Raw genomic sequence first — 27,555 nt, 5'->3', positions numbered from 1 at the left:
AAGGACAGGAAGACGAAGCAGAGTAAATAAATTAAATAATAATGAAAAAAAAAAAATGATTTAAGATGACATATTTTTTATGGAAAAATCCTATCACTGAAGCATGATCTGTGAAAGGTAATGGAGTTATTTATTAATATTATTTTTTAATCTCTCTTAACACCATCGTCAAGTTTGCTGACGACGCGGCGAGGTCCCTATTGTTTTTGTAGAAAACATTATTACTTTTATTATTATTATTATTATTATTATTATTTGGTGTGACATCCTCATGGCCGAAACAGTCATCCGAGCATATATGAGGGCGACCTTGTTGAGTTGCACGGAGAAAAACATCCAAGAAAATAACTTGTATTAGCTTTTACCAGTTGGTGGCGCTACTACTACGATGAAAAATAAGTCGGTAGATGTCTTCAGGGCTGAATTGAAATTATCTTTAAAAAAACAATACATATTATCAAAAAAATAAAAATAAAAGAACACGGCGTCGTGCCGCTCGGCGAAACTAAAAAATTCCGTAGCCGGAATCGAACCCACGACCTCTGCCCTGTTGAGTTTCCCTCCTGCCCAAAGAGTTTCAGCCTTGGCAATTTCAAAATTGCATTTTACTACATTGCAATGTAGATGTGAATTCCATGACTTGTTCATCCCTAGCCCGGATGTTGATCTGATGTATCAGTGCCAAATCCAGATGATTTTATTTCCTGCAATCACTTGACATAATAAAATTGAGTAAATTCAACTGCCGGCCAGTGATTGAGCCAGACCCACCAGCCAAAGGCCCCTCTGGAGCGTAGTCATGAATTAATCCGACAATACTGCTCGAAACCGGAAAAGTCCCGGATAGATTCCCAACACAAAGTAACTCGTTTACCGCCATTGACGGATAAAGACGTCAAAGTTCCATTTTTCTTTTTCCACTCAGCTGATAGTGAACGAGTTCATATGTAAATGTTTATAGAAGTGCCAGCCAGAGCGACGACTTATCCAAGCTGATTTTTTTCTGCGAGGCACGATACAATCTGGGTTGGTCCTCATTAAACTGCAGGGCACATATAGACGCCAAACCAATCACCCTCACATTCACACCTACAGTAGGAGCAATTTAAAGTCCTCACATAACAGTCAGCCTCAAGCCCGCTCGTCAGCATCACCAGTATGCTTCGTGTAAAGACAGCGTGTCTTTGACGTCTTTAGCCGTCAATGGCAGCAAATGAGTTAACTGAGTGCCGTAGACATGTAGCATAACGAAAACCCTTTAACTATGGCCAGCAGATGGCAGCACTGCGTTTCTCTAGGATTTGACCACCGTGTCTCAATGAAGTGCGGCGGGAATGCTGAAACCCGAGAACATGGTGGATCTTTGGGAATATATCGTTATGAGAACCTTATGATTGATCAGAGTGTTTGTGATGTTAAATCTACCAGAAACAGTGTCCCAAAGGAGAGAAAACGTGACAGAGATTAGTTAAATTTAGAAGTAGAAGCAATGATGTAATGCTCGTACAAGGGGATGGCACGCACACGCGCACACACTACTTAATACTACTACTAATAATACATAGTGTGCAAATAACTTGTAAAGTTGGTCAAATGCAAATTTGTCACACTAGTGATTTATTTGCAAATACGTGATTTTGAAAGGGACCGCTCAGATGTTTATGGCGTGAGTAAAGCAAACATTATTAGCATATGTCATTGTTGCAATAAAATATAGCTTTTCACAAAAAGCTTGTTTTCTGTGTTTTTTGGTCCAGGAGAGGTGACACCAACGCATGTTCTATTGCTGATTACTAAAAAAAATTTTTTAAAAATGTAATAAGGTAGAAACTAACTTTTTTGGTGATAAAAGATGAGTCAAATCATTTGGAAGAAACCGAACCCGGAAAAAAATAACATGTAAGCATGAGAAGAACAATCCAAAGGACAGCTACAGCTGGGATTCAAACCCAAAGCCCAAAACTGTGAGGCAAACAGGATAGCCACTACGCCACTATGCTGGCTGAGGAAAAAAATGTGTCTTCATTTTAGTTAGCAAGTAAGTTGGAGGTTTAAGTATTGTCTGTCTGTCAACACAAAGTTAGTTTGTGTGAGCGTCGCCGTCAGTTCTGTTTTGTCACTCTGTTACGACCGTTTTTCTTTGACTTTTGTTCAAAACTCGCCCAAAAAAATAACAAATAACCAAATGTGGAGGAAATTATGTAATAATTCCCTAATAATATTCGGGTTGCCACACCGTTCATAAATAAATAAAGTGCAGCTCAGATCCAGATTATAAAAATAAATTCGTATTGTTTTGTAATTGGAGCCAAACCATGACCTTAAACCTACATACCATTTTTGGTGTACAGTAGCGATGAATAATTAAGTGGTTTCACTGTTAAAATCCATGCCTAGAGGGCAACCCTAACTGCAATCTGGCACGCCAAAAAAAAACAAGTTTGACATACCTGGGCTGCGGTTATTAATTAAACGGATCAACTACACAATACGGCAATTTTGTAATAATTGCACATGTTAAACTAACCTCCCGAAAGACAAAATGCTGTGCAAATTGCATGATGGTGTCTTCATGTATTTTTTTATTTTCGGCCGCACACACTCACATTAAAATCAACTATTCTATTAAAGGTTATTTAAATTACTTACTTTATAAGATCCAATACAAATGAACTAACAGCATGCATGCAAGGTTACTTGAAAAAAATAAATTATTCTTAGGTATGAAGATTGGATTTTATTTATTTATTTATTTATTTATTTTATGTGCCTTGCAATTGGCTGGCGACGATGGATGACAACTAAGCTAAATGACACTGACATTCTTAATATTTTACGTTCAATTGCAATTGAAAAGTTACATCATCTACATGAGATAAATACTAAATGATTATTTTTTTGCCTCAATTTCTCAGTAAATGAACAACCCAGAGACAAAAGATGATCTAAATGACTAAATGAAGCACTTACCACTTCTCTCTCTTCATTCAGTTGAGACGAAGAGTTGGACTCCATTTTGGCATCATTCTCTGAACACATAGTAGCATCTTTGAGTTAATTCAGTCACACGCCCAAAATAAAATAAATAAATAAATAAAGTCCACCTTGATCGAAATCAGTTCGATCGGCAGCTTCTTGTGTTTACGATATCTTGTTCAAATATGTGAGAGCCCCAGCGACCGAGCACTAAATCCAAAATGAATAATCATTTTTAAATGCGTGGATTGTTGCTTCTTCAAGCCGTCATCGTCAACTCCCACGGGAGCGCTTCACAGCCGAGTGTGAAGTGGTTGGGATGAAAAGTTGCAACTCCAAGTGTTTTGATTTTAATTTTCACATCCTGCACGGTGCCCTTTTGACAAATCCGACTGAAAATTAGTCAGAAAAGACTCAAGACAATGATCTTTCTCTCTGCCGAATTTTGTGACTCGCGGGGGAAGGAAAGAGGAAAAAAAGGGGTGGGGGGAAGAGGGAGGAGGAGGGGAGTGGAAAATATTCATTTCATCCTAATATGAGTTTTAAATGAAGCAATATAATAGGGACGGGCGCGTACCAATACCAGGTATTAAAAGACACGGGGCACCTTGGATTCAGGATGGTACGTGTTGGAAACACCATGCTTAACCCAGAAACTCTGGAGAAAAAAAAAAATCACCAGTGACTCCCATTGGTCACCCAGGAGTTGACCTTAACATGAGGAGTTATCCCTGTGCCGTTTATGTCTCCTCATTGTTCCCTCAATTCTTCAGCACCATCACATATCTCTCAAGACGTCATTGATAAGACTCTGAAACACTGCGGGAGCATTGGTCGATCCAAAAGGTAAGGTTATTACATATTTATAATTTTACAACACTCTGAAGGAAACCTGAGCCGTGATATTTCTTCTGGAAAAAATAAAGTAAAAGTGAATTTGACAGCCCTGACTGGAGACCATGATTATGAAACAATCACAGTGCAGTGTTTAGAATAAGCGTGGTTGCAAATGCCTCACATAGCAAATGTGTACAGTGCGAGCTGAAAATGCACTTCTGGATGTAGCTGTTGAACCTGCAGACCAGCAGCTGGCGGACGGCGGCCAGCAGCAGCGTGACGGCGAGAACGGGCAGCAGGAAGGACTTGGAGCTGACCAGCAGGGGGCAGAAGGTGCACACGAGGAGCACGTGACTTTGCATTATTTTTGTATTTATTCAATTACTTCTTTTTGTATTTATTTAATTACTTCGACTTTTACCTGCTGGGGAATAAAAAAATGTTTTAATAATTTTTTTTTTTTTGTTATAACATGAATTTCACCCTCTCTCTCTCTACCCGTACTCTCTGCACGTTGTCTCGCTCCACAAAATTGATGGCCTTGTCACTTATCACTTGTATATAATACGTGAGTCTCACTATACTGTAGAAAACATGGCCGTCACCGAGCTTCTCCAGGGCGTAAAGGGTGGAATTGACCTGCTTGGGTCGCCACCAGAGGGCGGCGGCCTCCCTCAGGCCAACTCGCGCTTCTTTGCTATTTGCGCTCTGAAAGTTGACTTTTTGTCTCATGATGACTTTGAAGCCCCGCCCCCGTCATATAGTATTTCAATTTTGCATTGAAATTTGAACAATTGAGCCCTTTGAAAGTACCACCTTTCATTTCACAGGGCACACCGGACGGCGAACAGGTAAGAGCAGCAGCAGCACGTTCCAGTCATTCCACAGGCATGCACTTCCAAATGCAAAGTCCTTGCAGTATAAATAAACTAAATTTCCCAGGAACTTTGCATCGGATGTATACGGGGAGAGAGAGAGTGAACGTCGTAGGGAATTTACAGCAAATTATTCTCCCGAATAGTTTCGTTGAGCATCTTGACAGATGAACAGACGCGGCAGACAGACAGAGATCAGGCGTTCCCAGTGCGACGCCTATCCACTGGGAGCACTTCCTGTGGGCACCCTGATTAATAATCTGGAGGTACAACCTGGGAAAGGATCAGAGTACATTAGAGCTGCAGGTAAATGGTGTGCAATGAAATAACCTTTATTGGTCGGGCCGCTGGATGGCCATGCAATTTTCAAATTGCAAAGGCAGCAATTTTGGGAAAACAATGCTTCATGTGTATGTGCCCTGTGATGGTCTGTCAACCAGTCCAAGGTTTACACCGTCTCTTGTCCAAAATCAGCTTGGATGGACCTCGCCGCGGTCGCTGCTCGGGCCCCAATAATAATTTCTACACAAAGTCCATTGTGTGTCAGTAGGGCAAACTCCTCTCGCTCCATGGTCCAGTTTAAACATCCCTCTTTTAATCCAAACCTATTTGGCTCTATGTGAAAAAGTAATTGCCGAAGAAGAGTGGGCTGCAACTTATTATTGGTCATCCTGTCGTGTCTTGAGATGTTACTTGTTAAATCTACATCCTCATTGCCGAAATTTCCGTTACCGATGTGTGAGGAGTGTTGCAGGGTTTCTATTACCACCATGTTGTACCTTATAGTTACTGCTCATCCAAAATATATTACGAGTGAATTATTTACTCAGATGATACTATCTTCTCGAAGTTGTACACATTTGAGGATACTTCAGCCCTGAAGAGCGAGTGTGTGCGTGCGTGTGCGTGCATTTGCGTAACTTTTAGGTAAAACTGCATTGAAGATTGTATATTGGGATGCATGCATGTTCATGTATATATAGAAACGTGATTATATACGTGATCCTTCACATACTGACATCTTTGTAAAGCAAGCGAACGCACGCATGCACACACACAGAAGCATGAAAAACTGCCTGTCAGCTTTCATTTTCAATAACAATACATTCCCGTTGGTGTTCCTAAAGAAAAGTGTAACATTGTCACTTATTAACTATGACTGCCCAGGCTTCAGGATGTCTTTTTACACTGGTTTATTTATAGCGCCCAGGCTGATTGCAAAGTCGACTAGCTGAGAGTTCAGTCACAAAGATGGACATCAGTAACCTGGCACGGGTGTTTGGTCCCACAATTGTGGGCCATGCTGTTCAGTTGGTGGCGCTACCACTGCGATCAAAAATAAGTTGGCAGCCGTCTTCAGGGCCTTATCAGTTGCCAGGATGGCGGAGCGGTCTAAGGCGTTGCGTTCAGCCTCCTCCAGGCTTTACAGACTCAGAAATGGAGGTATGCGTATCGTGGCATCGATTTATCCGTCTATCCCTCCAAACATAATGCAAATCTTACACTCGTGCCGGTTCAGGACATTGCTAAACATGGCCTCGTTTCAAGCTCCACGTCCACTGTCACGTTGTCATAGGCCTCCTAGAATCGCAATTAGTATCATAGATGAGCTTTCAGAGTTGATTTAAAATTCATATCTCAATGGCCTCTCTGATTCAGCGCTGTTGTTTGTTCTCTTCGGTGCGGATGACCCTGCCCTTCTCCCGGTCCATGATGTGGTTTTCAAAAATGCTTAAAAGAAAATACAATATATATAATAATATATATATATATATATATATATATATATATATATATATATATATATATATATATATATACGGGGAGAAAGAGAGAGAGAGAGAGAGAGAGTGAAATTCATGTTATAACCTGGGACAAACACTGGGGCTAAAATCTTTTGTTTCCGAAATACTATATGACGGGGGCGGGGCTTCAAAGTTTCTCTTGACTTTGTTTGCTTTGTTATTGCTTGGTACTTTCAATGGGCTCTGTCTGAGGTGGGATTCGAACCCACGCCTCCTGGGGTGACACCATTTGTAATGGCCTAGCCTGAGCCCAGACCTAAATCCAGTTGAATATTCCCAAATAAGTCTATGCACCAGATGTTCCACCAATTATCTACTTCCATTAGTGTTGTACACCTCGGGTTTGAATGTTTGCAAATGACTACCAGTACCCCGCTCTTCTCCTGAAGTTGTCTGCAATAGGATCCAGTTACCCGTTAACCTGATGACTGAAGAAAAATAATTCATGGATGAGAACAGATTTGGAGTATCAGAACTGTTACGCCATCTTACCTTTGCCGTGTTCCCCACCGCAATAATTCTGATTAAAACCAAAACCTCTGGAAAATACACTTCTTCGTTCCGGAGTCCATTCCCTGACTCTCGTGGGATTCGAACCCAACGGCATATTCCAAAGCACTTCTGAACGAGGCCAGATTCCCACATGCACACACACGCATACACACACCCCCACACACACACGCGCACAGGCGGACAAAGCTGCCCTGTGTTCCATATGAAAGCCGTTTAGAATTCACTTTTTTTTTTGTGACCAAATGACTTTTCTGACTAATTTTCAGTCGGATTCGTCAAAAGGGCACAAGTGCTGCAATGATAAAAAATACTGCTGTCATAACCCGTGTCAGTCATGTCAGTGTTTTTGTCTGTCACTTCGAACCTTGTGTCCGTCCTCTACTTGCACAAGGTCAATTTATGTGCACATATTGCTAAACACAACCAAGATGATGCATGACAAAGTTAACATTTCAGTTAAACTTCTATTAACTATTTCTTGCAATTAAGGCAATTGTTTTTTTGTTTGGCCTTATTTGTTTACCTTTTGCCCAATGGGCACTGTCTGAGGCGGGATTCGAACTCCCGCGGCTGGCTTTAAAAGTTGCATGATATCAGCTTAGCAATGCCGTCTTGTGTGGTGAGCGAGGGGAAGTAAAGTTAGAGAGTGAGTGAGTGGGGAAAAGGTAAAAGTCGGAGTAATTAAATAAATACAAAAAGAATGAAACATTTTTTCCTTGTTTATGTGTGACGATTTTATTCCCTGCTTTTGTTATTTGTGTTCATGACTCAAAACCTTTCCAGAATCTTCTTCATTTATTGTTTTGATTTATTTTGACGGATAATTCTGTTTCTGTGAAGTTGGATAGCCACTGCAGGTTGTTTGTCATTTCCTTCAGCTCATCATACAATCTACCTCCTCCAGAGTTCATCTCTGTAAAAGATGAACTGGGCACACAAAGACAAACAACCATCCGTGAACACACTCATACCTAGAAGCAATTTAGAGTGTCCAATCAACCTGCCATGCATATATTTTGGAATGTGGGAGGAAATTTGAGGACCATCAAAAAAGTCAAAGGTGATTAAGACCTTCGTAACCCTCTGAACCCCGCTCGTGATAGGGACTGGGGACTACTTCGCGGTTCACCTTTCGCGGCTTCAGTGCGGGCGGGTGGCGACGTCGTATGAAGGCTTCGGTGTGGGGAAGATATTACAATACAGTATATTGCATCACAGGGAGCCCCACTTTTGTATGTTCTTTACGGTAAAGGAAGACTGCACAATCGTGTGTTGGTTTTTGCTTTTTTTTTGGGACAAAAACAAGGTCATTCTCGTGCTACTTTGACTTGCGGAAGACGTTCTTTGGCGAGTGCATGCGGCTTGAGTCATTCTAGCTTCAGAATAGATGAAGCTTAATTACTAGTGCCATTTCAACAGCTGGAGCTGTAAAAAAAAGCGCTTTTGATGTGGTGTAATATTAATTTGTGGGATTACATACACATATACATATACATAATATACAAAAGAATGGGAGGGATTTGTTTTACAATGAATAAAATGTGCGATTAACTCTGAGTTAACTATGAAAAAATATGATTAATCATGATTAAATATTGTAATCGCTTGACAGCACTAATATATATATATATATATATATATATTCCGGAAACGCTTTCGGCTTGCTCACAGCAATTTTCTCCAGCTTTAGCCCATGAATGAGGTGAAATTAAAAAGTATGTTTACACCACATGAGTGGAATGTACAAAATGCAATTGCGATTTGTGACTCAAAGACCAATAATAATGACTTCACGAAGGTTTTAGTCCAAGCGGCACGGGTCTCGATGAGTGTTTGTGTTGTTACGATGTGGCGACCAGCCAGTGATTTTAATGACTGCTCCTTGACTACATTGGACCTGTCAGGAATGTGTGGCCCTCCGGGATCATAGAAACAACGTTTTGACATCTGAGAGGCATTGTAACACTACATATAACTTAACCTTTAAACACAATTCAAAAGCAATGTTTGATTTTCATTGGTTAATGAAGAGGTTTTCCCTTTCTACATCAAATCACTCCAGACGGGATGCACGGCATGTAATCTTTATCATTTATGTTAAGTGGCAAATAAAGATGTCATCATATTAGATTTTCTTTTCCGTTTAAATTGTTGCACACAGATGGCGGCAGCGGGAAAGGTCGTAGGTCATTTCCTTACTCAAGGACGCTTTGATGTGTCGTCTTGTGGCGGAGGCGGGGATCAAACGTGGGGCCTTGGGGAGATCAGACCGACCACTGTCGTGTCAAGTTTGCTGACGACACGACAGGGATGTGTGGCGTTAAAAAAAGACAAAGCAAAATAAAGTAAGAAAGTTTTGACATGGCAACACATAGAAGCTGAAATCCGATTGGCCCCCCCGGGCATTGTAGTTTCGCCGAGCGGCACGACGGGGCGCTGGAGCGGTTAGACGGCCGGTGTTATCTTTAAATCAATGTTAGAATTTAATTTTAAACCAATGTAAACTCAAATTAATAATCTGACTCCAATTTGTGACTTTAAGACACCGAATTTACCGACATGGGCAAAATGATGTCGGTCATTGTAATACATTTCGGTAACGGTAAATTTTCGGTTTATCGCCCAGCCCTACAATTGCTGCTGATTTTACTGGAAAAAAAGGGAAATATTGGACAATCAAATTAATGACTGCCCTGCGTCTCATAGCTCACCAGCACTGACCGAGTGTTGGACGATATAGCTCACTCCCACAACTTTTCACGAAAAATCATTATTTTCGTTGATGTTTTTCGGGATGAAACAGCTGATAACGGGTTACTGCTCAGCAAATACACGTGCAGTCTGACGTACATGCGTGACTCACAACAGAGCTGGCGAGCTATTTTTAGTTGTTTTTATACGATACTAGCAACAGGGTGCCAGCATCATTTAAAAGGTCAAATGGACTTAAACCCATCCATCCATCCATCCGTTAGATCTGAGATTTCAGATGCGTGAGATTTGCACTTCTCCCGCCGTGCTGCCCAGGATGGTGGAGCGGTCTAAGGCGTTGCGTTCAGGTTGCAGTCTCCCCAGGAGGCGCGTGTGTGTGTGTGGCTGAAAAGGGCGCGGACTGTCCTCAGTGCGCGCCGGCCGAGTCGCGCCGTCGCTGATACGAGCGCCAATAGTCGGCTGACTTGTCTTCTTTTCCTTCGAAGAAGAAGCACTCATTTCATATCTCATGAAGGAAATACTGGACAATCAAATTAATGAAAAATCACTTATTTTACATCCGCACCGAAGAGAACAAACAACAGCGCTGGATCAGAGAGGCCATTGAGATCTGCAAGCGAGGCATAAAAACCATGGTGGAAATTTACATTGGGTAATAGATAGATTTGGCTTTAGTACTTAAATCCTTCAATTCAATATGCCTGGATAGCTCGCTTTCGCTGCCCGCACCAGTGTTCGATCTCGCAGCCCATCCGTCCGGCGACGGCCGGGTGTGGGCCCGACGCTCGGATTGTTGAAACAGGTTGAAAGCGAGCAAAATCAAATGTCCTGTCCATATCGTCAATCCCCTCATCACCGATCGCTGCAGAGAGCGCCGATGATGAGTGATCTCTCGTCGTCTCCATGGCAACGTCCTCGCATCCTCCCAAGCGCTTTTTATACTGAAACTCCGCTGACCATGCGTGTGTAACGCAAACGATCTCGGAGAAGCTGGCGGGGGCCCCGTAGTGATGGCAAAATGAAACCCCATAAAGCAGCCAAGCCCTGCAGGGAAATACTTCACACACGAATGGGCTTCGAGATGCTTCATTTTTCTTGACTACGCCATGATTATTGGCTGCCCTCTCCCCTTACTGTCGGACGTCTACACCGCCCGGTGCCATAAAAAATATAACGTCCGTGCATGATGAGAGGCTAACATCAGGGGTTTCATACCAGAAAATTAAAAACTTAAATACTAAATAACCTCTTCCATTAAAATGAAATACAATTTTAATCTGGCCCAGGCTTCCGGATGTCTTGGATTCGAACCCACGCCTCCTTGGGAGACTGCGACCTGAACGCAACGCCTTAGACCGCTCTGCCATCCTGGCAGTAACATTTTAGGCTACACAACTCTGAATGAAAGTTTTAACGCGGGTCTAAAAAATATTCGGGGGCATTGTAGTTTCGCCGCTATATAAATATTCTATAAATATAATACATTCTTCATTTGTTTTTACGATTCAATATTATTATTAGGGCCCGAGCAGTGACCGCTGCGATGTCCCTATCGTTTTTCTAGAAATTGTTATTAGGGCCCGAGCGAGTGGAGGTCGAGGGCGTCAACTTTCCAGGCTGAATACACCCAATGTGTTCCTCTAAGGAAGGAAGGGCAGGGTGTGAATAGTTATTATAATGAATTTACTTATTATCTGACATTATTTTCTAACCATGATGAATCCGCCGCCGCGTCGGGCGATGAGAGGAAGCAAAATCCCTTGCAGTCACTGAGCCCACGACATTAAATAACACAGGAACGCTTTGAAACGAGAAGCCTGCAGGAGGTTGTTTTTCTCCAGTGCTGCACACTCATGATGAGCTTCCCATGACACATTCAAGAGAGCATTACCAGGTGCCAGGATGGCGGAGCGGTCTAAGGCGTTGCGTTCAGGTCGCAGTCGACTATTAAAGGAATATAAGAGTTTGAGCTTAACATAGTTAACATATAATGTAATAACATATAATCACTTAATTGGTTTTCTTTCACATGGGCGACAAAATTATTAACATGTAATCGATGTAAAATGAGCTTGTTAATAAAAACATGAAAGGAATCAAATTGCACGCAACATTTAATTAAATATTAACATGTAATCAAATAGAATATTATGCATCCATCCATTTTCCACTCTATAAAAAAGTTGGGTGAAAATTTCAAGACGACACACTTTGATAACATTTTAAGTTGGGCAATTCAACAAAATATTTGATGTTTTACTTCTGTCAAAATTGTCTTTCTTGCATTTCACAACATTTGTTGAACTAATTGTCTAAAGATATAAATAAATACAACTCAGCCAATTGTTTTGTGTGTACTGAATTAATGTGTGATTTAACCACGCAGGTTCTGTCCCAAGAAAATTTGGCCACTCTGATGACTGGCATGTTGGCCCAGACCGGCTCCCTGGGCCAGCCTCTGCTCATCCCCATCAGTATGGCGGGCTCCATCGGGGGCCAAGGGGGTCTGGCTGTTCTCACCCTGCCCACTACTAACGTGGCCACTCTATCTGGACTTGCCGCCGCCGCCACACAGCCGGCAAACCTCCTTAAACTGCCCTTTGCCGGCCTTCAAGGTAATGATCATGGTGACGGTCGACAAGCATAATGCTGCCAATTGAGTCTTGATTGGTGCATGTAGGTCAAAACTTATTTTATGATTCTTATATTATATTAGCCATTAAACTATCATGCTTTGATAACGTGGGCGGCGGGCCTCGTGTCGATCTATGCGCCGCACAAATTAGTTTCGACCCTTGAAACAAATGTCGGACTGCCATTAAACCCGGGAGCCCCTGTAGAGTAATCTCATGTTCATCTGATTTACGCTCAAACATCGTGCTCTTGGTAGGGCTGCACGATTACGCTAATCAAATTTTAATCAAGATTTTGTATGCCAGCGTTAAGATAATGGCATATTTATTCAGTTTTAGCCATTAGTAAATGTAACATTTTCAGGTAATTCTAAATGATCATTTATTCTAAAATGATAATCAATTAATTTTAAAATATGATTTTGCCCTGAAAAGTGTTTACTTATTGTTCATTGGAAAGTAATAGTGTGTGTTTTACTTAACTTAACTCATTAACTACCAGCCAAGTAAAAAAAAAAAAAATTGATTTTTGACGTATTTAGCCGTCAATGGCAGTAAATGAGATAATGAATAATGGTAATAACCATGATTAAAGGGCACCGTGCAGTACGTCAAAATATTTTCCACATCTTTTTTTTTTTTTTTTTTATGAAGAGAATTTGGCAGGTTGCGCTGGTGACACCAATAAGATCAACTGGTTGCCAGGCAATGGCAAGGCACACAAATCGCCACCGATCGTGTCCGGGGGAACGTGCTCTTCTTCGTCCACTCTCCTCTTCGCCCACGCTCTTCTTCGGCGCACCGGGGTCCGAGGGCTGCACAGATGAAAAAAAAATATATATTTTTTAAAAATTACAATTGACGCACGTCAAGATGGTGATAGTCTCAAAATAGTTACGCTAATATAAAAAAGAGTCAGACCACTACGCGAGGGCCCCAATATGGCAAGATGAGAATCAAGCATGTGTGTGTCATCAGCCAAGACTAGAAATTTATCTTTTGGTGAGGTGAGCTGGGCCCCAAAAGGACACTACTGGAAAGGTATGGAAGGTAAAGTCTGTAAAGTTTGTTTTTTTAGTGCTGATTCTTCTTCTTATTACCCCAAAAAAGTTCAAATGTAAACAATTTTAAGAGAAATCAAATTCTTTAAAGCGGGTGGTAAACTCCATCTAAGGCCAAAATTAATTCAACTTTATTGTGACGTATTTTCGGAAAATATAAAAACTACTCAAATGACTAATCTATAATTGGAATTCTATGATACGAACCAGCTCGTACTTGTTTGCAACATGGCAAGGAAATTCAAACAGTAAAACCACTGTTGATTCTGTTGATCGATTATGATTGATAATTTGATTGTCCAATATTTCCCTGATGAGATAATGCCTCTCATAGCAAATGTGTACAGCGCACGTTCTGTGATGCCATCACAATAAAGTTCTTGGGACAAGTTATCGACTCATCGGGGGTCAGTGCAGACCCTGACAAAGTGAGTGCTGTAAAAGTTATGAAGGAACCAAGCAACATCAGCGAGGTGAGACGTTTCCTAGGGATGACTAATCATCTTGGAAAGTTCCTACCTCACCTGGCGGAAAAGACGCGTCCTCTCAGAGACCTGCTTAGGAAGTCCAACATGTGGGTCTGGGGACCACAACAGCAGCAAGCATTTGATGGCATTAAAGCGGACTTGACGTCGACCGCTGCGAGGTCCCTATTGTTTTTCTAGAAATTGTTAACGTCACCTGTAAGAAAAGGTCCCCGGTCGCTGCTCGGGAAGCATTTCTTCAAAAAGGAGGCTTCTAGTTGCCTCAGCCTCGGCGACGCAGCCAGCTTGTGGGCCTGATCTGGCCCGCGTATTTTTTACAAAGTTTGAACCAGCATCCTCAGGTTAACGGGGATTTTACACCACATGGTAAATGGGCCGCCCTGTGGGAGGCATCGGCGCCGGCGATGGCCTCCTACCATGATTTTTGCCAAGAATTGCGGTAATGTATAGTTAGTACAGTACAGTCGTCTTGGGTCAGCTGGACCGCTACGAGGTCCCCATATTTGTTTTAACCAGTTGGTGGCGCTACCAGATCCTAAAGGCTTCATCTGATTGCCTTAAAATTCTGTCTGAAGGAATTTGATTGTCCAATATTTCCCTTATGAGATAATGCCTCTCATAGCAAATGGGCACTTAAAATGATTTGGAGCTTGCATTTATTATTGGTATACTGTGGGAAAGAGAGACAGGATCCACAGGTTGTTGATGACCCACCGAGGACATGCAACAAACAACATGATTCTTATTGTGAAAACGTGATTCAGCCGCCACTTAGACAAAATGCTTAATAACTCTCTTGCACATGCTGCTAAAAATCCGCCGGGGGGGCCCGGGCGGAGGACACCCGCCGCCAAGCCGACCGCCACGACCTTCCCGCCGCACGGCGAACCCCCTGTCAGCAAATTAAAAAAAAAAACACACACAAGACCAAAGAAGCAGAAACTAACAGACATGACTATTTTGAATGCATCCGTGAGTGAGGACCGAGTTAAAAATCCAAAGAGTTGGCCACCGTCGAGCTCCGGTAATAGCCCTTGTCCTCAGAGAAAAACACAGAGGAAGAAAGAAACACATGCAGTTATAGATGGCACTCACATTCTATTCATTGCATTTGGACATTCATACCTATGCTAACTTTGAGTACATTTAGAAAATTTGTTATCTACATTTTGTGAAAGGGTATGAATATGGATGTCATTCCAAAAAAGATACCCATTCACCATGAAAAAAATGAAAATTCTCAAATATTTCAAAAACAGTTTTGCACACTTATGAGGTGTTTTTTAAAAAATTTTATAATAATAATAATTGTAATTAATATTATTATTATGTCTTGAATATAAATATTTTCCTTATTGTCTTTTCTATTTGGGGCATCCTGGGAAGTCATTAATTTGATTGTCCAGTATTTCCCTTATGCACTGTTAATCTGCAGCAACCATTAGGTGTGTCCTATATGTGTCCTGTGCTCTTAACACCGCCATCAACGACTCCGTTGGGGGGAAGTGAATGCTGAGATGGCTGGAAAAAAAGGCTTATTCACACGTTTTCGTCAAAATGTTGCTTTTTTTTTTGTACAGGTTAAAAAAAGCTCTACAATGTTCCTCTGGTAAACTGAGCGTTAGCCTCAGTCATGCTCTCTGTTAGTCATGGAGATGATGCCGTGGCCATCCTGGCACCTGGTAATGCACCCTTAAATTGAAATAAAACTGGCATCATCATATGAACTTTAAAAACTGGTCGTGGACATGAAGGAATAAATTCTCAAAAACACTGAAATACAGTTCAGTATTCAAATCTCATTTTTAGATCTTTTTATGTAGAAAATGTGATATTGTAAAATGCTGAGAGTGTGAGTAAAGGGGGGAAAAAATGTATATTATCTTTTTAAGTTGCATCAATAGAGGCACCGCCCGTGCCCGGGGAAGGTGACGAACAACAAACAAAAAGAAGACGACAAAGAGCGTCTCCTCATTTGCACAAAGCGAATGTTGAGAGAGCGAGAACGAGAGGTGGCCTTTAAAATGAAAATCAGGTCAATGCTCAAATGGCTTCTGATGACCTTTGACCTCTCATCCTTCAGCCAGCCCGAAGTCTCAAGACGGTGCTGTCGTTTCGGGTCGCGGTGCGCTGTCGGGCCAGCCCCCTCATAACCTGCCGCCCAACGCCCGGCCCTAGAAAAAATGAAAAGCCGCCAAGTGGAATCAAAAATTTGTTTTTATTTAAATTTTCAATGCGCACCACGCATTGAAATAAAGCTGCGTCATGGCAGGTAAGTCACGCCCGAGCAGCGACCGCTACGAGGTCCCCATTGTTTTTGTGGAAATTACATTCTAGCCAATGCAGTGGACATGAGAAAAACCTAAGCATAAACCATAGTTCTGGGATGAGTAGGCCTACTTCTGATTAGGTTCATTTTGTCTTCTTATTATTGATATTTGACTGATTCATTAAAAGCAGACAATTATGTTCGGACTTGTGCTTTTTATAACCACCGACATCAAAATCACACAAAAAAATAAGGCATCCTGAAGCCTGGGAAGTCATTAATTTGATTGTCCAGTATTTCCCTTATGAGATAATGCCTCAAGGCAACTGTTTTATTTTATATCACACAAAAAAAAAGTATGTATGACACTGATGTATTTCATTTTTGTACATAGTTCAACAGTTCAGTCGTTTAGTGTTATGTGCAAGCGAGCCATTTCAAAAAAGCTGCACAACTAACGTATAAAATGTCTTTTTTTTTTTGTTTTGTGACTAGCTCAAAGTCAAGTTAGCCCAGGCGGTGGACTCCAAGTTCCAAATTCATCTGTACCACAAGGTGGCCACGGCGCTGTGCCCTCGCCTGAGGACGTTCTTGAGGAAGACCCTGAGTGCTCAAGAATATACTCTTTCCCGCTCCTGAGAGCATGTGCAGGGGAGTTATTAAGCATTCATTTATTTGTATTAGGTTCATTTTGTCTTCTTATTATGCGGAATGCGGCCCAAACGGAAAATGATGAGCAATGCTTTTTGTGTTTGGGGGGGCAGCCCTCGCCATGAAAAATTCACACCAACTCTTCTTTTCAGGCCATTTGGACCGGGGAGGCACTAGTGGTGCATTTCCCCAGGAGGCGTGGGTTCGAATCCCACCTCAGACAGAGCCCATTGAAAGTACCAAGCAATAACAAAGCGAACACAGTAAAGAGAGCATTACCAGCTGCCAGGATGGCAGAGCGGTCTAAGGCGTCAAACACAATAGAATGGGAACTTTTGTTGCCACGGAGAATAGTGTGTGTTTGTGTGTGTGGGCAGGCCCCTGCGAAATAAATCTGTTACAAAGTGGCCTGAATGTGAGCTGGAGACACGACGCCAGGACCTAAACTCACAAGGTTCTTGTGCACTGAGGCTGCAGCGTCGACTTTTGTCGCCAAAACTGGTCCTAAATTGCCCCTAGGTATGAGTGTGAGGGCAGACGGTGATGATGCACACGCGTTTATTTGGCTTGAGCAGCATCTTGGCGGAGTGAACGGACAGCGGGGGGTGTGACTTGCCTTCATTCTTGTGACAGGTAAGTCACGCCGATGTAGACTTATTGCACATAAGTTCGTCTTTATCAGCTGATGTTCCATGAGGGCTTTTCAATTTCACCTGATTTTCAAATACGATCAACGTGCCTCTCATAATTTTTTGATGGGGAGTGACTGTCAACAATAAAAATGGCTCTACGGGGTCCCCACAAACACAAACCTGACAGTTGGGTGTCAGGTCTTCCGCCCGGGCACAAACGGAGCGCGAAGCTGTCAGTTATGAATGAATAAATGAATAAATAAATAAATAAATAAAGAATGCCACCTTTCATGTTATTGCACGAGCACAAAAACAGAGGAACAAAATTCATATATACGGGGAGAGAGAGAGTGAAATTAATGTTATAACAAAAAAACCAAATTATTATTAAAACGTATTGTTTTTTTATTCCTCCTCCACTCCAGCCATTGTACAGCCCTCGAGGCTATTGTGCCATACGAACCGCGCGAAACGTTGCCACCGATCAGAAAAAGCTCTACTTGTCTGTGAGAAATGTATGGAAAACTGTTCGAGAATTTATTCAATATCCTTCAAAATCTGTTCAGCTTCTCCTCACCAGGGTCGCATGCTGGAGCCAATGGCAGGGCACACAGGGGGTAACCCCGCGGGAGGCCGTCTCCCGCGGGCGGCAAAATTCCTGCCATTGGATTTGGAAGCGAGCGCCGTCATGTTTATGTAAATGTTAATGACACAACGTGTAAAATGAGGCTTTTGTGAAGATTTTCATTTTCTCATCTTTTTCTTTGAATGGAATATCGTCGCCGCAATGGACAAAATGCTGTAATATTTCAATATATATTCTATATAATATTTTCATCCTGAAGCCTGGGGCAATTTAGAGTGTTCAATCAGCCTCGTGTTTTGGAATGTGTTTTTCAATGCCCAACCTAGTTAAATTTGACATTTCGTCACCAAGCTTACTCAAAACTAAGCACTCACTTGTGTTCTGAAGCAGTAAGTGCTTCTTGTTGGGGTAACCAGAATCAGAAAAATATAATTGCCAATTTACTGAACATATTAGACTGCTGTTGAAATCTACTTCATATTTGGTGATGTTTGCATTCATTCCAAGATATAATTCAAGTAAATATCTGTTAGAACAAGCTTCACACACGACTTGGTGGCAGTTTCGACATCAGAGTCCATTCCAGCATTCTTGTGACAGGTAAGTCACGCCCGATGTAGTCCATATCGGGAAATACGGCTTTCCACAAAAACAATGGGGACCTCGTAGCGGTCGCTGCTCAGGCCCTAATGGGGGTCGTGTCATTATTTGGCCTTCCAGAAATTTACATATTGGACCTGTCAAAAAGATGAAGTGTTGTTTTCTTCTTAAATGTTAAACCAAACTTCTTATACGAAAAGCATTATTCATGCGGAGCATTCAAACGTGTTAACACGGTTTCCCGGTAACGGAATGTAGGCATTTATCTCAACTTCGGAGGGGCCACGTTCAGCTACCAGCGCTCGTTCAGCAAGCCCTTGAGTGCCGAATGTCGCTGTGGCCTCCACGTCTTGCTCAAATGGAATTTCTTCCATCATTGTCCAACTCTCTGAAACCACTCACACGACTTGTGTTAGGGGCCTCAACGACGCACATCGATAGAAATCGTTTTCCGTCGCTCGATTCATTCGTGTTGCCATAGGGCTGATTATGATGATTATCATTTTCCTGCATTAAAAAGAAATTACGTTTTGTTGTTTTTAATGCTCAAGCAAGTGAGCATGGAAGTCCGTCCCTGGGTGTCCTGGGCTTAATCCGATGACCATCAGCAAAGCTCACAAAACATCTTTGCGTCCGTCTTCTCTTAAAACCAATCGACAACACACACTTCAGTAAATCCCCGAAATGTAGCAAAACATTTTTTACAATCCGATGTGCAGGCACGGTCGGAATCTACGACTAGAGAAAGCTCATCACTAACAGTCCAAGCCAACTGGTTACATGATGTCATCACCTCAGCTGACACGCATGACATAAATCTCTGTGTGGTCTTGGCTTCTTGTGAGTTAAGTATGTGACTGAGGTTATAAAAAAAAAAAAAAAAAAGTTGGAAACATGTCCCGTGGTTAAAAAACCACAGTGATGTATCCTCTGTCGTGTCTATGCTGACCGCTGATTGTTAAGCAGCAGCGGGCATAAAACTGTTGACGGGTTCACCTTTCGCGGGTTCAGTGCTTCGCGGGTATAAAAAATATTCCTGGCAGCTGGTAATGCTCTCTTGACTGTGTTTGCTTTTTTCTTGCTCGGTACGTTCAATGGGCTGTCTGAAGGAGTGACATCATCATTTTCAGTGCAAACTAGTCACATGTCCATAAACAGCAATAAAGGAGTCCGATTTTCATGACATTATCAAAATTAATAGTCAGTGTGAAAATGTCTAATAGCACGTTCCCGAGGAGTATGGGATACAGCAAAATACCTTTGGGGGATGTGAGAGGGAATTAAGATGACCCCGAAAAGGAAAAGCAGTCGCCACGCCTCTTTCACTTGATGTCTGGGGTTAATATTCTTGTGATTGGAGGGGGGGGTACCTATTCTGGAAGGTGCTGCCAGAATCAATATCCCCTGGTAACTTTCCTACTGCGTAAGTGGTCACTCGGGCCCCAATAATAATTTCTACACAAAGTTGTCGGGAGACAACTGACATCACCCGTGAATCTGCAAGGTTGGTAATGAACAATTCCCGCAGGTGCTAAATGCTAATAGCAGTAGTCTGCGTTATGAAATTATCTCTTGAAATATAAAGCCAACATCACGCACAACTGCCGCAGCGTGTACGTGCCCGGCTCGTCGCTCTGTGGGAAGGGGAGGGGAAATTTACGCAAAACGTCATTTGGGGGGGAGAGTAGCGGCGACTCACAGGCGCGCGCTCGGATGAGTGTTTAGGCCTTGAGGATGTCACAATACGAAAGTAGAAAATAAAACATTAACAAGCTTTATTAATCTAATTTTTTTCAAGTTTGGCGGGCCAGATTAAAACATTTAACAGGCCGCATGTGGGACGCCAGGCTAAACATCATTTCACACACTTTGACACTGCAAAATAATCAACACTCCATAACAATTGCAACATTGACTTTTTGATTTATGCCATAAATGCAGTGTTTTATTGCCGAAACCACACGAGTAGCGATTAGTCGACTGCAAGTCGTAGCGACAGGCGCATCGTCTAAGATCTCCAACTAAGCACCTTCTCCAACGGACCGTGACGACTATTTGGATATCATCAAGAGCTGGTTGGGTATGTCTGACGCATGTGATGGAACTGTCAAGGTTCCTACAAGAAGTTTAAAAAAAAAAAACCATGGAATTTGTAAATTTCCACCTTTATATAGTGTAAAATAGCATCCACTGAAACAGGTTCTGCTGCTCCGCAGAGTTGAGCACAGTTGGGCTCGGATCTATTTATTGACTTCTTCGGGGGGGCTCGTCCCGTTGCCGTTGTTGTGCCGTTGTCATCCCTCGTTTCCACGTTCTTCCGGCTCCAAAGCCTCCGCCGCTGCGTCGTACTTGAGTGTCCTGAAAGAATATGCAGCGAGCGGTTCTGTATAAAGTGTTATGTGCCTTGGTCGTGTTTAATGAGCTCCAACAGACAGGAAGCAATCACCCAGGTTCGGCGTTGTGTCTGATCAAGCATGAACATAATAGTTCGGGGGCTTTGACGGAATGGTTGGGTCACCCTCGGCGGTACTAAATCCCGTCAAAAATCAGAAGCGACTGCGTCTGATTGCCATCTGGACGCATCGCTGAGAACAAATTTACCTTTCACTGATGGGAACCTACCGTCAGGTTTGCGAGCTCGGAATGTCGTTTTTGTTTACGAAGCACTTCAAAACTGTCGCCCTGCGGCATGCAACTAATGATGACCGCTGATGAGAACCTGGCACGGAATCAAGCAAGGATGCTTTGACGGAGGTGGAATTCGTTAGACCCACTTTGCCTTTTGAGTCTCTTCAGAACACGAGCAGTGATGCAAACAACTTGTTAGCCCGCCCCTCCGTGCCCTAATGCGAGTCACGTCAGGGACCAATCACACTTTAACCGGCCCCAAAATGTATAAAGGTGGAAATTTACATTGGAAACGTTTGGTTTCACTGAACACATTTGCTATATTACGGTGCTGAAAAGTCCGATTGTACTAGTGGAAGTCTTGCCCTGTGTTTGAAATTACTGAGAATCAAGAATTATTGGAAAATTAACAAAGGTTAAGCCGATATATCCTGTACTTAATTTAAGAAACAAAAAGGTTTTTGGAGTGGTAGTAATGCATAGTTTGTCTGCGTGATGTAACGACTGTACAAATGATTAAAATTGACGGGAGAGGTCGGTCAGGATATCAGTAATGGCTTTGGTGGCGCAAGGTGTATAACTGAATATAAACATGGCTGTGCTAATTTTTAATCAAATAAAAAAAAAAGGGTTTTGTTGGAATGGAAACCAAGGCGGGGCTTGGAGCAGGTAAAAGTCGAAGTAATTAAATAAATACAAAAAGAAGTAATTGAATAAATACCCCCGGAGCTTCCATTTGGTTAAACTTAGGGGCCTCATCAGCACCGTTTCTTCTCACACCTTTTCCATTAAGTACGATCTTTTTGTCTGTCTACATGTGTTGCTTGTCTTCGCTGTTCAGCATTAATTTATAGACACAATATGCAAATGACACAGAGACAAAGGCATCCTGGCATGATTCTATTGGCTATGTGTATGCTGCAGTTAACTTTAGCTTGCTTCTCTTGGTCTTTCTTCAAGTGGTGGCCCAGGTCCAACTCCCGCAAAAGGAAGACAAGGTCAAAGTCCAGAGATAGAAAGCCCAGGTCCAGAGACAGGAAGGCAAGGTCCAAGTCCCAAGAGAAAACTAGTAGTTTCGGTACCAAATTGCCAGAAGCAGAGAAGCCTGAGATGACCGGTAAGAAAACAGACTGAGAAACTTAAGAAATTGTTGACAGAAGGGGCCTTGCGAAGATTCTTACAGAAGAAGCCATCTTTTCTGCTTGATGACCTGTTGTCCTCGTCCACAGCATCCAGTTGCGCTTCTGCTGCGGCGTCACTGAAACCCTCACAAACTTTTATAACAGCTAAACTAAACGTTTCCAATGTAAATTTCCACCTTTATATAGTGTAAAAAGACATCCTGAAGCCTGGGCAGTCATTAATTTGATTGTCCAATATTTCCCTTATGAGATAATGCCTCTCATAGCAAATGTGTACAGCGCGAGCTGAAAATGCATTTACAGCACTAAAAAAACCAAACTTTTATAACAGCTAAACCAAACGTTTCCAATGTAAATTTCCACCTTTATACATGTGCCTTCGCTACAGTCTTCGCCCAAGTTTTTCCCTAAGTGTGAAGTACTTTGGATGTGATTCAATGATCTCTGAATCTCTGAAACTGGGAATTCTGAACTCGAGCGTCCAAATAAGCGTGTTTGCCTATCACGGAAAAAATATCTTTGGTTGAGGATGAGATGGATACCCAGAAGCCCTTTTATTTTTGCAATCAATTTTGCTTGTTTTATATTAGACTACTTAAATGGACACTTCACTGACAATAACATTGGAACTTATATAATAGGTCGCATGTAAAAATGATTTATTATTTGAGGCTGAAAACAATTTTATCTTGACAGGTGATCGTCTTCACTCCGTTACATCGGACCTTGACACATGTCAAGATGTTAATTGTCTTGGTCGCGCAGGTTCCGGCCGCGACCGAAATGGTACAGTGGAGAATTAAGATTAAAAGGGTTAGAACTTTGAAGAGAGAGTTCAACAGGGCGTGAAACCGTTAAGAGGTAAATATATATATATTATATATATAATATATATATAGAATATATATACAGAATTGGAAGTAGTATTTTCATTATTAATCCTTTAGTATCCGTAGCGTCTTCGGGCAGTTTTGCCAATCCTCTCTGTAGCACCTTTCAAACGGCACAGCCATTTTCTGACTCTTCATTCTACTCAATTTATATGGCGGAAAACTGCTCAAAGGAATAATAGTTGCTTGGAGGTGAGAAATTCTCACTGAGGCGAGAGTGATGGCAAAAGTGGCTCACGTCAAGCTTGACTTGACTTCAACAGTTCTATTTTTTCTTTTGTGACAGCTCAGACATCAAAATAATGCTTTCCTTCTATAAAATAAAAACAGCATGACAAAAGGTGCTGAAATAAACTACGTTAATCGGAGGACTTTGTAATTGTTAAATGACATTTTTGTTCACAAAAATACAGGATTTTATTGTCGAACAATTGTTGTCATTTTGGATCTGACCTGCCGCTCGGCTCGCAGCCACCACCTCTGACCTCTCACCCCGCGTGAAGGCTGTCCTTTTCTCTCTTCCGAGAGAGCAAAAAAATACAAAACTAGACTCTTTATGTACAAGGGATGCTAGGCGTGTGCTAGTATTTTGTAAAGCACGAGCCACTATTTGAGAAAATTTGTTATTATTCCCACGGCAATTAGTCCTCGTCCTAGCAATTCCTTCAAAACCCTGTGGAAGTCCTCGATCGTCGGCGTGTACTGCTCGTCCACGCACGCCGGCCGGAGCCCTGGTACGGTCCGAACCGCGCGAAACGTCGCCACCGATCGTGTCCGGGGGAACGTGCTCCATTTGACGTTTGAACACATTAGTGAAACTTTACACACACATCAGGCCGAGCAAATTTATCAATATTTTATACGTTAGTTGTGCAGCTTTTTTAAACACTTTGGCTCATCTGTCAGGGATGGAACAAAATTACCTGCCACAATCCTGCATGTGAGGACTAAAAGTGAAGCTTTCTTCTGGGCTTTCCAGTCCTGCCAACACCTGCCTGCCTTCCTGCATACAAAAACTAGAAATTTTTAGTTAGCAGGACTGAGCTCCCCCATGCATGACTTGTTGCTTTTTTGTGCCATCCTCTCTTCTCGGATTAAAAATCCAACTGTACACTGAAGAAGCTACATCGTCACCGCCCGATACGGGAAAAAGTCCTTTCCAACAGACGTCCTGGCCTACAAGGGCCGGTCTTTGTCCTGAGTTAGCCTCTGGGTGTAGAAGAGAATGTAGGCCTGTGCTCGGCAAACCTCGTCCACGGAACACACGTTCATCTTGGAGTCGTTGCAGTGAACCCAGAAACCTGCCGAAAGGGTCGCACGCCACATTAGTGGGTTCGCCAACTGAAACACACCGGCTAATCAAATAATTTACTCAGAGCAGTTTTGTTAACTTGTAGCAAATGTACAGTTGAAGCTCCATGCTATCGCAGTTAGCCACCAGCTAACCTGCATTGGGAGCAGGGGGAAACAAGCTTAAGCTTAGCGCCACGTATGGCGGCGCAGGCTTTCGATACCATCCACACTTGCACCGTTTTCTGCTGACTTCCTGCACACTTCCCATGTGTTTTGTGTCCTTTCAGGAGGAGTCGTCGTTTACGAGGGCTGCCATGGACAAGCTGCAGAGCAGTCACCTGCGCTCGCTCCAGGAGGCGGCTGAGCTGCTCAAGAAGCGAGCGGACTCTCTGAAGAACCTCAAAATCTGAACGCCGTCACGCCCGTCTGTTTGCCGTCAGCACATTTCCGGAACACATTCAACTTTCATCACGCGCCTGCGCACGCATACACACACACACACGCACACGTTCAGGCGCTTGTTTTTAATCCAATTAGTCGTACTAAGAACGTTTTATTTTCAATAAATGACTGGGCTTATCACAAGATGGCCGCGGTCGCTGCTCGGGCCCCAATTATAATTTCTACACAAAGTCCATTGTGGTGACCCGCCCATATCCTTAGCAAATACAACCACGTGACCGTCTTTGGTTTTGAAGCCCTGAGGCGTAAATGCATGCGCACGAGGAGAAATGTGACTGCAGTTTTCAGCTGCGCTGCTCCGCACGCTCTATATATTTGTCTGACCTAATTTTAACAATTTCTCGAATATCTTACATCGCAGCCATTGGCCAATAGTTTTGAAAAGAAACAAATCATGTTTATCCTCATTTTTCTAAACTGAAATAACTTTTGCCATTTTCTTTTTCCATTTTACCATTCCGAATCCATTTAGCTTTATCTTTTACTACCTTTCTTGCAATCTTTTGAAGCCCTTGTCACTCTCACCGATCAACATCCCCCTCCCTCAGCCTACCTCGAGTCCTGCTTTCTTCTTCCCCCCACTATTTCTTATTGCCCTAATAGCCCCCTGCCTTGCCTCCTTCGATCTTTTCCCTCTGCCAACTCGGAAGCTGGCATGGCTGCTGTGTGTGTACCCAATGTACCGCAAACCCCCTTTTTTTTTTTTTCTTCTACCATTAAACTTTTATCACTTCTCTCTCCAGCAGCTGCAAGAATAACTCTGGCTGAAAAGGCCCTTTTAAATATAGAGCAGCACCGGGAAAGAGGGACACAGGGGGAGACACACTGCCACACTGCTATATGAACTGGCAAGTGAAATTCTTATAATGCGATCTATAGGGGTGCTCATGTTAAAAGTTTGTGCAGGGGTTTTATGGTTAAATTACCCAATGGTGGCTTTGCGGAAAAAATTCAGTTACACTGAGTGACATTGGATGCACAGATTAGCGTCATAAAAGTGCTAGCTTCTTGATAGCATGAAGATATGTGGGGTGCATTTGTGTTTGACAATGTGCGCAAGACAGCGAACTCGCTTGAAATCCACACTCGGCTCTGCTTTTGCTAGAAGAAGCAAGTAGCCGGCCGTTATGAATGCGAAACTTGCTGCCGAGTGAGGTTGAAATTGGAGCAACACCGGGCAGCAACACGCTGGTGAGATCCAGCCCACTGGTGTTCAATTGAAAGAACGTTTTGATGAAAGCGCGGGACACCTTTCAAGAAACCGTCTTCTAAGACACAGTTTTAAATTGTGGATAAACAACAAAAGCCTACGATATTTTGGCCGAAAATTGGCGACGAGTTCGTTCAAATCCGAACATTTCGGATTCCTCTGACATGACTAAAATAGTTCCCCTCTGACTCCTGACATACCTGAGGAATCCAAATTACCTGCAAGTACTCCTGAGGATTCAGTTGAGGAACAAACTATTGACTTATCCAAGAAACTGGACTATGATGATCCTGTGACCACTCAAACGGGCTTTTTTTTTGTAAAAAAAAGACCAGATATAGTCAGGATTTAAAAAAAAAAAAAAACAGGCTTTTTTTAATTAAAAAAAAAAATAGAGTGAGGATTTTTTTTTTATTAAAAAAAAAGATGACGTATAGTAAGGCATTTGAACAAAAAAAAAAAAAACGACCACGTATAGCAAGTCAAACGACTTACTATACATGGTCGTTGTTTTTTTTTGTTTTTTTTTAAACGCCTTACTATATAAACGACCACAGGTCCAGTCTTCTCTGATAATCTTCTAGCCTCTGCAAAAGGGGAAAATAATTCTAGGGCATTCCATTGCAAAGACTGGCTTTACGCTCTCGTATTCAGAACACGGTGAAGCCATAAATAATTGATAACATAACAGTCATTGCCTCCAATTGCCAAGTTTCAAACCTATCAAAGTCAAGCTAAAATCAGTCATGCCCCAAATGCATTTATTATTTTTAGCACGGAGATGAAGGTCCTCATAAAAATAAATAAAACACACAACGAGCTACATATTGTTAGCATTGGGCCGCTTGGCACCGCCCGTGCCCGGGGAAGGTGCTCATATTCGGGCCAGTTTTGCAAACATCCATCTGCTGGATTAAACGTCATGAAATGGGGAGCAGATTGTTCACTTTGAAGCAGCTGTTGCGAATGCCAACGTTCCCCTCCAGTCTTTGTGAGCATTGTCATGAATTGAATTAAACAAGCCTCGACACAAGAAGACACTAGGGGCGGCTATTTTCTATTCATATTTCACCTTTTTAGACTTTAAAGATGATGTTTAAAGGATGGTCAAAAATGCGATCGTGTCTAATTTCATGTTTGCTGCACAACTCACGCACGGGGTGCATTTAGCTTTTATGGCACCTCCTCACAGTCTGCTAAATAATAACTGGAGAGACACGGTGACAATGGAAACGTGTTGGACTCTTGTGAGAAACGGAATCTGAGGCAAAATGTGGGAGAAAAACGTGAATCAT

General features: G+C 42.4%; 1 long non-coding RNA gene across 1 annotated transcript in view; it reads right to left on the bottom strand.

Annotated features, from left to right (window-relative positions):
* LOC148316153 (uncharacterized) overlaps nt 1–3,394 on the bottom strand; it is a 30,084-nt gene extending 26,690 nt beyond the window's left edge. Inside the window, exons 1-2 of the long non-coding RNA XR_015840333.1 lie at nt 3,105–3,394; nt 2,971–3,029 (exon numbers count right to left, since the gene is read on the bottom strand). This is a non-coding gene — a long non-coding RNA (uncharacterized LOC148316153). The remainder of the gene's footprint in view (nt 1–2,970; nt 3,030–3,104) is intronic.
* Between the last annotated feature and the right edge of the window lie 24,161 nt (nt 3,395–27,555).

Source organism: Idiotropiscis lumnitzeri, chromosome 22 (assembly GCF_059441095.1).
Source record: "Idiotropiscis lumnitzeri isolate Australia: NSW breed Sydney's pygmy pipehorse chromosome 22, RoL_Ilum_1.0, whole genome shotgun sequence".
NCBI classification, from domain to species: Eukaryota; Metazoa; Chordata; class Actinopteri; order Syngnathiformes; family Syngnathidae; genus Idiotropiscis; species Idiotropiscis lumnitzeri.
Note: the sequence above shows the minus strand (reverse complement) of the source record. Positions and strands in the feature narration are given on the sequence as shown.